Consider the following 13,189-nt stretch of genomic DNA (forward strand, 5'->3'; position numbering starts at 1 on the left):
GTAGGCTTGGCCCTAGGTAAAAGGAGAGTCTTCCCTTTAACAGGAAAAAGGCAAAAGAGAAAAAAGATCACCAGTGTCACTGGTCTCATTCTCCAGGGCTCTCTCCCACCATCCAAAGCTTGGATGCTCAGTGGGAGAGACATTGCCGCCCCTGATACCTCTGCTGCTGTTAGCTTCAATGAGACATCAGCTCCTGAAAAGCACTAAGATCTCGCTGCCAAATGTCAACTTTAATGAAGAAGCAGTGCAGCCGAGCGCTCTCAGGGCCTATTGTCCATTTCTCTTTTCTTCCGAGCGAGGCTGTTAGGAGATCAGGAAGAGCTATAGCAGAGATAAGTGAAGAATAGCACATGACAAGCTATGCAGGCATAAAGACAGATGCGTGCACCTCAGGGGCATTGGAAGGAACTATACAGCAGTCGATGCCTTTATCATCCATTCAGAACTTGCCTTGCCTCTGTGCCGGTCCATGTGCAATATCGGCCTGCATTGCTTTGGAAATCAGATTTAAAAGATTGAAATTACTTTAGTTAAACGTTAACATTTCCAGCTCAAGAACAAGGCTGCCTCCTTCTGCTTCCACCTTTTCATAGGAGACTGCCCCATATTCCCGCCTCCCAACTGCCCATCTCCTCCTCATATTAAGGTCCTCCCCTCTGCAGGCCTTTAGCTTTGCATTACCCACTTCCACTTGCCTGCAGCGTAAAGGTGCTTCTCAGTTTTTTTTCCTATCCGACAAACCACTCTGAAGTACAAGCATGGGTCCCCTCATTCAGAGGAGACGGGGAGCAGGGTGCAGACTGGCTTTGGGAAGGCTGCTGATTTTAAAGAGGGGAATGAAACTAGTCTAGAGCCCAATCTTCCCATAAAGAGCTAGCTGGAGCCCTCTGGCAGAGTACATGGAGAGATCCCCAACCCTGAGGAAACTGATGAATCCTGAACACATTTTAATTTTAATACTTGGAGGATGAGACAATGTCTTGGAGAGGGTGAGTCCAGTTCCCACTTGTCCAAGAAAGCACAGCATTTAGTCAACTGCAGGTAATTTATAGCAAAACATTAATGCTTTACAAAAGACAAGAGGGACAAGAGCCTTCCCCTTGCTCTGCCAATGCACACAATTACTTCTCTTTTCCTTGCTATTGTGGTTTAACTCAAGTTGGCAATCAAGTACCACGCAGCCGCTTGCTCACCCTCCCCCTTCCCAGAGGAACAGGGGAGAGAATCAGGAATAAAGAAAAACACATAGGTTAAGATAAAGATAGTTTACTAGGAGGGCAAGTTTGGGTCAACTACACTGGCTATATCACTCCCAACTTCTTGCACCTGCACATTAGCGAAATCTAGGAAGCTGAAAAAGTCCTTGGTCTCTTTGGCAACAACTAATAACATCAGTGTATTATCAACATTCTTCGCATACCAAATCCCATACTAGATCCAAAACACAGTAGCTACGGGGAAGAAAATTAGATCCATCCCAGCCAAAACCAGGACACTTGCTGATGACAGAATGTTTCCTTGTCCATCATGTCATCTTTCTATTTGACTTTAGGCACTTCCTCTGAAACCTAGCTCTCTCCACTGAAGTACATGGGAAAAACAAAGCTCCAAGTTTGGGCAAAGGGAATGTGGCTGTTGTGCCCACAAACAGGTTGTTGAATGCCTATAAATTGTAGATCTTAAAAGACTTCTTCTTTCAACATTAAGTCACATTTCCTTATCATGATGCATTATGTTCTGGGAATAATAGCCGTGCTTTGGCAGAGAACATCACAGTGACCATGAACCTCCGTCTCAGCTTACAGCAGAGAAACCACACCAGTGGCTATTTATCTTATCCACTGCCAAACAACTCCTTTAATCACTCGATCAGCTTTCATAGGAGAGATTTCTCCGGCTCCTCAGTGACCAAGAGCAGGAGCAGGGATGTGCCCGGCAGCTGTTTGTATTGCACGTGTTTCACTGCTCCCCATCTGCCACCCAGCATGCTGAGTCAGCGTTCTGCACCAGCACTGTGAGGGGGGCTGCAAAGATGGAAGAGAAGCTCAGCACATTTAAGAAATCTTTTTCGCCCCCCTCTCTCCTTTTATTTCATTTCCTCTTGCAAGTGTTTTTATCATTTGTGTTCCTTTCATGGCATGACAGGCAGCGAAGTAGAGGTCAGATAACAATTGGTTAAATTCTTGGTGGCTATTTTGAAATTGGTCACTCAATTGTTGACTACTGACCCGTGCTATTTCACATACTGGATGGTTGAGTTACCCCATTTTCCAATCATTTCCAATCATGACTCTCAGATACCCTTAAGTGGACAAGTAAATGAAACGGTGAACACAACCAGGACGTCATCCCAGATGTTCCTCTGAAGCAGTAGTTGTGGGGGCTAATTCTTTAATGCATTAATATTGCTGTTAGTGTGCTCCATGGCACATACCAGGTGAGACGCACACAAGCCCCTGCAGCTGAGGGCTGCAGCAGTGTGGATGGAGTTGGGTAACAACGCCATCACAACCAGCAAGGGAGGCCTTGCTGGTTATGAACTCAATGGTTACACAGTGTAAGCTGAACTGATTTCACAGCGTGTAACCATAGGAAGAAAAACAGTCAGCAAGATGCTTTACTGACTACAATACAGGGCAAGGTTTATCCAGGTAGAGTTTTACTAAGATTTATGGTCAAAGGACAATAAATCTGAGGTTTTTCAGCAAAATGGCAGTAGTGCTCAAGCCTGGAGTTTGCCTTCAGTGCTGCTCCAGCCCTAAGGCTCAAACAGGTGGTGTTTGCGTTGTCCTTGTGTCCAGCTCTGCAGCTACGGCAAAGCTCATATGCTGAGAAAAGTGACGATCCCAGTTTCTGATGTCTGTAGATACATGGTGTAAGACCTTTAAGTTCTTGCAGTTATTTTAAAGTCCCAAAGTAGCTGAATTTAGCCTCACAGAGAAACATATCCTAATAATTATTTAATACACTGATCAAACTCCATCTTTAATAACTTTAACAGCATCAACTTGGACTACTTAAAACTTTTCAGCCTGGCTACAGCTACAGAGTTTGTGCCAGCACCTCTCCCCTGACAATTCAAAGCTGCCTTCTATTTTGCAGCCTAAATGTATTCCTGGACCGTTTGTATCCATTTGTTCAGGTGCCAAGACTGCCCTTCCAGTTAGATAGCTCTTCCCCCTCTCTGGGATCCATTCTCTTGTGTTTATACAGAGTAATCGTAAAATTCTTCAGTGCACCAGCACCATAAGGCATGCAGATTTGTTTTCTAGGCAACACTACGTGGTTTTTTAGAGGTTTTCACCTCCTTTTTCTGCAAGTGAGTACTTACTGACTGCGAAGTTGTTAGTTTTCAAGAGCAAAAGACTGAAACAGTGGTATTTATTATGGACTCTGCTGTAGACTGAGTTGTAGGAATTCCCTTTTTGTATGAATATCTCTTGCTTCTGCATCTTGCTTCCATCTCAGAAGCCTGCAGAACTTTAGCATGTTTATCCTGAAAATGGTGGGTGGTGCACTCCCAGGCTTCCCCACTCACCAGCACATTTAGATTTGTGTGCAATTGCAGTAGCTTCGGAAAGAAGTTGAAGGCATGCGCTTCCCAAGTACAAACCCAGGCTGTTGTAGTTGCTTGATGTTTAAAGGGAAGTCAGGACAGCTTGGATGAGGATTGGCAAAAAAAAAAAAGAAAATTACTTTATGCCTCTCCTCTTTCTTTGCCATCATGTTTTCAAACCTTTAATAAACAAGGGAAAGGGCAAATTTCTATAAAGACCACAGTGGGAGAGTTCAATAGTGAACTCCTTTGCCTCTTACCCTCATTTATCTGCTAGATTTTCTTCTCAGTTTGATATAGACAACACTATTTTTGATCTTAGCTTTCTGTAGTTCCATCTAGCTCATAATTCTTTGGCTGCTATTCCCCTTAGATATTCTTCTTTATTAATTTTGAAGATGTTTATCTCTCAGCCTTCTCATTGGAACATAGGCCTGGAAAAGACCTACTAAATCATCAGATCTGATCCCCTTATGGGCAGTTATAGCATCATGCAATATCTTTCCTCAAGTATAACATCTTAAAATTACATCTTAAAATAATCTTGCTCTGATTAACTGGTTGTTCCAAACATCACTTTTTTAAAGATTAGAACCCACCAGCACCAGATGACTCTAGTGCTTACATTATGCTGCAAAAATTTTCCCTGGCACTGCCAGTGCTCAGGTTTACCTTTTTCACAGGTGCATTTTACCGATGACTCATGATCCTCTAAGGGCTAATTGAGATACTCATGTTTTCGCTTCCTTACCATTTGTCCCAATAGTCTTCTGCATTGATAGTGTCTCCCATCTGTCGATTTTACTACCAAACCTCCTCTCTTGCCAAATCTCCTAATGAAAACACTAAATGATTGACACCCAGGCTGATCCTTCAGGTGCCCTATGTATCCTCACAACAGCTCAAGACTTTCCCTTCAAGCAAAAAAATGTCAGCTCCCCATGAACAAGTACCGTAAGCACCTTAAATTCTCATGCTAATCTCTGTTTTCTCCAGGTTAGTAAGAGTTTCTAGATGATACAGCATCAAATACTTTCTGATGAGTGTGTTACTTACTTTTCTTTTATAAAGTTACTGCTTCCTAGCTGTCAGATAGAACCATACTAACATCACTCCACTTTGTATTTCTTTCCATGTCTTTAATTATTCTTTCCTACAATAATTATTCAAAGAACGAAGGTCAAATTGATGAGTGAGTGTTTGCTCCAATTACTTTTCAATTCTCAGGGTTTTTTTTCCTAAAAATTATGTAGCACATGTACTGTTCTCCAGTATCTCAATAATAAATTTGTTTAAAAAACCTTCCAGTGTTGGTTTTTTCAGTATTTAGGGTTGGAGGGTCCATTCCTCCAGCTTGAGCACATTATGATCATTTTAGGTTTGCTATGCGCTTGGAGGCAGGAGGTCCCCTTTCCAAATGTTCATGCTCAGCTGTCAGGGCATTGAATTCCTGTTCTCTGTCATCCTCCTCATTGAAAAATGAGGCAAAGAATTAGGTCCTAGCCCCAGCCTCACTCCACAACTGCTTTTCTTCTTTCTTTGTTAACCTAATTGAAGATTATTTGACTTTTTGTTTCAATTTCTCTTGAAAGATTTAGCACAGTTTGACTTCTGGCAAGTTGTCTTTTAGATCTGCATTATCTAACATCCAAAATGTGTTTTTCTTTGCTAGCTAGTCCCTTTTCCTATGAATTCTAAGGTCTCTGCTCACACCTTCTTTCCTTTTTCCAAAGCTTTTTAGGGGATTAGATAATAAAGATAGACGGAAACAGAGTTTACTACTCATTCAGATGAAGCTGAAAGTACCCTTGGAATTTTATTCATCTTGTCAAGATACTTCAGAAAATTTACATCTTTGCCTGAAAGAAATTCATGGCATTCCCTACAATTAAGTATGGACTTCTTCAGTCTAGTTAACTTGTTAGCTAGTTTCTTTACCTTATCAAAGTTTGTCCCTTTGAAATACGCATTTTCTAAACTCAAGTTCAGGATCATTTTTATTCATATTCTCATTTTGTTTAAATCGAATTGACTCATGGTCACTGAAGGCAAGATTATTTTCAGCTCTTCCTTCTCTTTACCAAAACTGTGTTTAAAATAGCTTCACTGCTTGGATCAGTAACTTGTGATGAAGCGTCAGCTGCATAAATCCCAAGCGATGTCTAGTCTATGCCATTCATAGTAGCACCTATTCTCCAGTCTGTCTGCTGTAGCCCACACTGTATTTATATTGAGTTTATTCGTTAATTAAATCGAGTATGCTATGGTTTGATATGGTTTGGCTAAAGACCAGGTTCTACAAAGAGAAGTTAACATTAAATTAGAAAGCTGTAACACGCCTCTGTGACAGCATTCAAAATAAACACTTTCAAATGTAGGTTTTGTTTCCAAGTAAAGCCAAGCCAAAATTGCATTAGATGGCTGTGATCTGACAAAAAAAAAACCCCAAGGATGCAATATAAACAAGTAGTTCCTTCATTACTTATGCAGTTCTTTTTCAGGAGACTCTAGCATGTGAGAGAAGCGGCTTTTGGAAATCCTTGCATTGTCAAACAACCTGGCTTCATGGATGTTGAGTTCCAGGTCGTGGCCCTCTGAGCTCCTGCATTGCAAGCAGCTTTGTCCTTCTGTGATCTCTGGTCATGGACCTTGAGCTGACACACAGAGCTTGTAACACGCCTTCTGTGATACAAAGACATGTTAGAAAAACTCTGCTGGGCTATGACACAGTTTTCGTGTTATTTTAGTCACTTTAAACAGAAAAATAGGAAGAAAAAAATTATTAGATCCCAGGGCCAGTGAACACCACAGGAGGTGAAAAGGTGTAAATGTAACTTTTGACACGAACCTTCCTGTGGGCTTCTAGCTGTACCACCTCCCATACCTGCGTCGTTGTAAAGAAGTATTTTTATCTCTGTTCGTATTTTCACCCATTTTTCACTACTTAGTAATTTACCTCTGCTATAGCTGTTAGCAACTCGTTGTCATGACATTTCTAGGGATTTTTTGCCCACATGGTGATTAGGCCTGCATCCATTAGTAGTCCCTGGTTTCCATATTTTTTCTGGGAAAGGCACTATAAATACCTGTTGCCTATGACCATGACTGGAACACCAGAAGTTGTGATCTTTTGCAAAGAGTCATTGGGATGCATCTTGTGAGTCACCTGCCGCACACTCATAAAAATCTATGATACTGTTATATTATCTGTATGCTCAAGCTAAGACAGCTGTTGTACTAACTAAATTATTCATAGAGCTACATTAATCTCAAAGTTTAATTACCATGGCTAATGATCAAAACTTGGAAGTTAAGTGCTCCCATGATGATACAACCCCTCACAGAATTTCTGTATCATAGCAAAGAAATCTGTATCCATACATGAATCCAACACTTGAGGTCTAAACCAGGCCCCCTTAGTGCAGTAAAATGTCTCTTACAGACCTTCCCCCAAGTGATCTTAAGTAGATTGCACTATCTTTGCTGTTCTTTTCTAGGTATTTACAGCTTAACACGTTCCTCACATATAACATTACTTCACTTTCCCAATTGTTTCCATGTTTCTGAGCAACTCGTGCTCTTTAGTGCTTGTGTTTGAGAGTGGCTGTTGGTCAACCATATTTCTGTTGTCCAGCTTCACATCATGCAACAGTTGATCAAATTTGTCCATTTTGTTGTCTAAACATAACTAGAAGGCATCCAAATATCTCGATTGTCTGTTGACTCAGACAAGTTACGGCAAGTCTTCTACAGCTACCTCACTACTGCTTTTCACAATATTATTTTCTTTCACTTTGCTGTCCAGTCACTGAATATTTAGTGGTTTTTTTTTCCTTTTCTTAAAATCTGCATGGGAAATACACGTATCTCTTAATATAGAATCATAGAATGGTTAGGGTTGGAAGGGACCTTCAAAGGTCATCTAGTCCAACCCCCCTGCAAGGAGCAGGGACATCTTCAGCTAGATCAGGTTGCTCAGAGCCTCATCCAACCTGGCCTTGAATGTTTCCAGGGATGGGGCATCCACCGCCTCTGTGGGCAACCTCTTCTAGTGCTCTACAGCCCTCAGTGTATATGTTCTTAACAGATTTGGCCTCAAAAAGTCAGTGCCCTAATAAGTCAAGTGGCCATAATTGTATCGGGTCTTTTGTTTTATCACAGGAATGTAGTGCGAGGTTCTTCTCCTTTTCTCCCCCATAGCACTGTCTATAAATGTTCTTAATCCTGTGGAGAGTTTCAGACTTGTCTACATTACCAAGTAAGATTATGTAAAATAAGAGAATATTTAGATTAAAACAGTTACTGCTGAAGCCTCTCATATCCTCATCATATGTGGTTCTAGGGTTTTACTTCAAATGAGAGTACTCTTGTCTCCTAGAGCAAGTGTCCCCATTATACATTTTGTTTGAAGCTTTCTTAAGGAAGATTAGCCCACAAATCTTTGCTCCTTCACTTGGGTGGGGTCAAGGGGGAGCATTTTTGGGCCTCTCTAGGAAGGTCTGCTTTTGTATGTGTCACTTAGATCAAGGTGGCACATCAGTGTCCTGGAGAAGTTCCACAGGGCACCTCCCTTATCCCACATGGGAGCCCAGGGCACAGAAGTCCAGATGTGATTTTGTTATTCCAGCTCTCCAAGAACACTGCCCTTGAGTCTTGAATTTTGTGCCACTTTTCTCACTGACTGTCTCATACCCAACAGCAATAATGTGCTTAGCAACCCTATATGAGCACCAGCAAGATATCCTGCTGCCAGAGAAACTTTCAGTCTGCTTATGGCACAAGTTAACAGACTGTCTCATCTCCTTGGAGAGCCAGTTGGCACCTCTCTGAAGAACCTCTCCAAAGCTGGAGACTGGATCTGGCAGTCTTCAAACAAAGCAGCAAATAAAAGTCTTATATGACATTTGCTTTTTTGCACAAGAACCGTTTCAGGTGTTAAAGCAGCTCTGCATGGTTCAATAGCCTTCTTCTAGGCACAGGTTTTGTGGTGATGAAGCCTGCACATTGAGTCAGAATTTTAAGGTCCCCATCCAGCACTGAAGAACTTTTGGAAAGGAACTTCTAAGCTCCTCCGAAAATAATCTGGTTTACATGCACCAGAACTGTTTCTGTGAATGGAATCAGTAAATGGAGAGAATCAGGGGGTTTGCCTCAAAATTACACATTTGCTCCAAGCCAGAACACAAATGTAAACACAGAGAATTATTCTCCCACTCGTCAGTACAGTTCATATCACTCAAAGCAATCGCAGCTGCATGAATGTGCAGCCTCTCTGTTCACTCGGGACTGATTTGATCCTTTCTTTCTTTCCCAGGTACAAGCTCCTGAAAGACTGTAGTCCCAATGAATGTACCCTGCTAGAGTCCTCACTTTTCATTTCACTCTGTCCTGGAATTTCACTCTGCCAACACAGCTGGCAAAAACTTTATTCAATTTGTTGGCATTTAATGGGTCTCTGTTTTTGTAAATAACATTTTAAAAAATATCTGAAAGCAAAGAACCTCTCAGTTTTTGGAGCTGTGGAGGTTTGGAGGCTCTTGCCTGTGTGAGTATGGAAAGAAAATTACAGTCAGCATAATTCCCATTGCATTTTTTTTGACTCCCTGTCAAGAAACTTGCCATCATCATACTCTACATGCAAGCAAATTGGGTATGTTGTCAGGAAAAGATTGAAGATGAGAGAGGAGTCCTGCCAGCGGGAATTTCTCGGCACTGGTTTCCTGTATAACAGTCAGCCTTTTTATAAATAGAACCTCATTCCATGCAATGATACAATATTAATCTGTCACCGTATTTGGCACGACCAGAGGATCATGAACTACTTGCTTGCTGATTACCATTTCAGCTCATGCACAAGAGCGCGGGCTGTGATAATATTAGCTTGGTCAGAGTCACAACTTTGTCAGTGCCAGCAACAACTCAGTGTCTGTTTCCAGTCTCTGAAAGTGTCATATCTGCATCCTTTCGTCCCAGGAGGTAAGATCCTGGACTCCCTCTCTTAGTATGAATAATTTGTCTTGTCACTCAGAGCCCTAAAGGAAAACCATGTGACAGTTTCTGTTAGCTGTTCGTAGGATAAAAAAGCTTTTAACAAGAAAAGAAAATGTATATCAGGAATGTTTAGCTACTACTTATTCATTATTTTTTTTAAAGCTTGAAAAGCTTCATCAGACTCCAATGTGTGGAAGAAACAATTTGTTACCCTTTGTTTCCCCATGTCTTGTATGAAAATTAGAAGAAGGACTGGAGGAAGCCCAGGGCCATCATTACGAAGGCACTACTCCTGCCAGGAGTTTTCTCGAACAACCAAAGGGAAAACAGTGTGGATATGATTCTTGTTTTACAGTTGCCCAAATAGTTCTGAATGGTGTCGGTGGCACTAATCAGTCATTTATCAATGTGCCCTTGTTGCTTCTGAAGAAAGCTCTTAGTGAGCTGCAGAGGTCCCAGGCTGGGCTGTCTGCAGGCTCGGGCCGATGTTGCTGCTGCGAGGTATTCAGCTCACATGCAGAAGACTGCCTTCAACCAATATAGATTTAACTTTTTCCTTACTTAAATTTAAAAAGTCTGTAGGAACTGATATTTGAAGTCTTTTCATTCAATAGGTGAGCTTACCAAATCCAAAAGTTTCTGAATTTATTAATACTGGATAGTAGTAAAACAGTAGTAGCCTTTGTTACATTTCCTTTTCAGTGACATTGCCATTGGAGTCTGGAAATTTAGACAAAGATATGGGACCCATGTCTGTGTAATAAAATAATCTCTTAGCAGTTTCACTGAGATTGCATAAAATGGTTTCCATTTTTCAAATTTGTATAAAACTGAAAGTAATTTCCTTCTGGAGAAGGATCTTCTAATCCTCTTTAGAAGGATTAAAATGTAAAAATTTCTAGCAATACAAAGTCGATCGGTAGGTGGATTTTGTACCTATCTTTTCGGTCCTGTAGCTGATAAATGAATCATTACCTGTTTCATATTATTGAGTGAGTCTGTATTCTTAAAGGCATTCAGTGCAAAATATTCCCTCAGCAAGACTAGGGGTTGAATAATCTTATGTATGTTAACATCTGCAGGTAAGAGATGATACCTGCATCTGAAGATGTTGGCCAACCAGTCACCTAGTAGAAGGCATTTAAACTGTATAGGCAAAGGAAATAATAATAATATCCCCATTTTGATACCCGCCTTTATGTAAAGGAATCTAGTCCAACCACCATTTCCCTGTGTGTCTTACTACCAAGAGAAGTCCAACTGCAATCAATAGAATGACTCCAGAAAGTTAAGCAAGAATATGAAAGGGTGCAGGAACAGAATTCAGGAAAGATGAGTTAATTGGAAATCTGAGGAGCACAGCTTGGAAGCTGTGCACTGAGTTCCTGAGATAAGGGCCCACATTTTTAATTACCTAGGTGGAAAACAACGAAGTTGAATTATTTTTAGAAAGTACTAAGAACATATGTCTGATGTGCTACGTAATAAAAAACCACAGAGATGTCAGTGTTTGCTAATTATTCTTGCAAAATTAACAGAAAAATCCCACATCTATTGATCATTAACTGAGTATTAAGCTTCCTCTCATTTTGAGGATGATTAATAAAAGCAAGCTGGCTTTGGTAGTTGCTGTTATATAGTAAATCAAGCTTTTGTCAATAGTTACCTGGGTAAATGTGAACATTTTCGTGAGCACCAGAAGTATGTAAATTTGCTGCATCATTTCAGTGGAGCCCCTTGCAACTGTGAGGGCAATCCTTATGTGTTGACTTTGAGAAATAATCTTTCTGGAAGCGTGTGTAACCAGCTCAAGAAAGAAAATTATAGAATCATAGAATCATAGAGTGGTTAGGGTTGGAAGGAACCTTCAAAGGTCATCTAGTCCAACCCCCCTGCAAGGAGCAGGGACATCCCCAACTAGATCAGGTTGCTGTACAAAATTATTGTACAGTTTGGCTCTGAAGTCTTTGGAACATCTTATGAATTTGTGTTAAATGAGTTAAGGCAGGCAGTAGGCAGCTTACAATTTGTCCAACCTGCATGTTCTGAGTAAATCAGTCCTTATCTAATTGTCCTTGTTTCTAAGCCTAATTGTCCTTGAAAGTATTATAAGCTGTTATATTTTCACACAAATTAACTGCTCAGGAAGAATTTGTCAAATGTGCTAGGTGCAGCTTTTATTCTACGTCAGATGCTTTCTGCAGACGTGCTACTGAGGCTTTGTCTACAGCAATTGTGGAGCTGTCAAAAGCTCTGGTTTCCCATCCTTCTTCCAGCATTTCATCGTATTGATTCAGTGCAGATGTGTTTCTGTTTGTGGACGTTAGAGGTACATGAAATGACAGTGACTATGCTTGTCCAGAAAAGACAAGAAATCATTGCTATTCCCACAGCGATGGCAGGTGTGGTTGCACAAGCGACTCTACGTATAAACTATGTTTTCCAAACAGAGTTCTGATTCAGCAACCACTTCAAAGGCTGAAAGCCACACAGTGTATTTTTTTCAATTAGCACATATACTTGCAGTTTAGAGCACAGTGTGCCGATACAACATTAAGACTTGTAAAACATGGTTTAGGATTCATTGTATCTCATCAGCCATACTAAGAAAGAGGAGCTTATGCTGGGAATATGCTTGTTTCTAAGTTAGAACAGACAGTACAGATCATTACTGAAAGCATATGAATTTTCTGATTATCCTAAATGCAATAAAAACTGAGGAATGAACCCATTCAACATAATCTTTATTTTTAATTTTTTCTTATTTTACTTAATTTTTGTATCCTGTCCCCCTTTACTGAGGATGCCGCCATGCCATTGCCCTGGCTAGTGCTGTTTGCTTCAGCGAAGCCAATGAGTCTGTCAGCACGACCAAGGGCTGCAGTTAAGCATATCCCTCCACTATTCCCATTGCTCTGAAAGGAAATGTGCTGTGAGTACGCAGCTGCTCTGCCCTCTGTACTAATGTGCCACCTCCCCACCATTCAGGTTGGATGGGACCTATGGAGACCACCTGGTCCATCACCTCACTCACAGCAGGGCCAACCCACATGGGTTTTCCCAGGGAAATACATTGTCCAAAAGCAACTGGCAAGGTACAAGTCATGCCTTTGCTGCACTCCTTCAGCTGTGCCTGGTGACAGTGCCTGTGGGCAGTGGGAAGCCAGATCCTACGCAGAAGTACATTTGTTCCAGTCCTTTGGGACTGGCGTATTGGCATGTTTTCTCAGCCCATGGATTCTCTCACTTAGTGACTCAGTAGGGAGAGACCATGTCAGTGAATATTCAGTGTATGGGTTTTCTGTTTTGTGTGTGTGTCTGTAATGATGCATCACCACCTTAGGACACATCATATCCTCTCAGGGGCAGAAGCCCTGCTGCTGCATCCCTGTCCTGGTCCCTCCACTGTAAAGCACACACTCCAGTAGCAAGAGGAGCAAACAATCTTCATGGAGGCTGCTCCCCAGTGACCACAGAACACGTGTCCTGTGGTCAGCAAGTCTTGTGCCAGCTTCCACGTGGGCAGAGGCTTTTCGTCTTTCTTGGTGTTAAAAGGATCAGCGCTTTTTCATGTTTGAGACGTCATGTGGTGATTTCTTAGGTGAACTAGATCAGAAGTTGACAGCAATGTTGACAGCTTAT

General features: G+C 41.4%; 1 protein-coding gene across 3 annotated transcripts in view; it reads left to right on the plus strand.

The window, feature by feature from the left end:
* Window positions 1-13,189, plus strand: part of LHFPL3 (LHFPL tetraspan subfamily member 3) — a 247,942-nt gene that overhangs the window by 155,949 nt on the left and 78,804 nt on the right. The window lies entirely within an intron of this gene.

Source organism: Chlamydotis macqueenii, chromosome 1, assembly GCF_036417535.1.
Source record: "Chlamydotis macqueenii isolate bChlMac1 chromosome 1, bChlMac1.mat, whole genome shotgun sequence".
Classification (NCBI taxonomy): Eukaryota; Metazoa; Chordata; class Aves; order Otidiformes; family Otididae; genus Chlamydotis; species Chlamydotis macqueenii.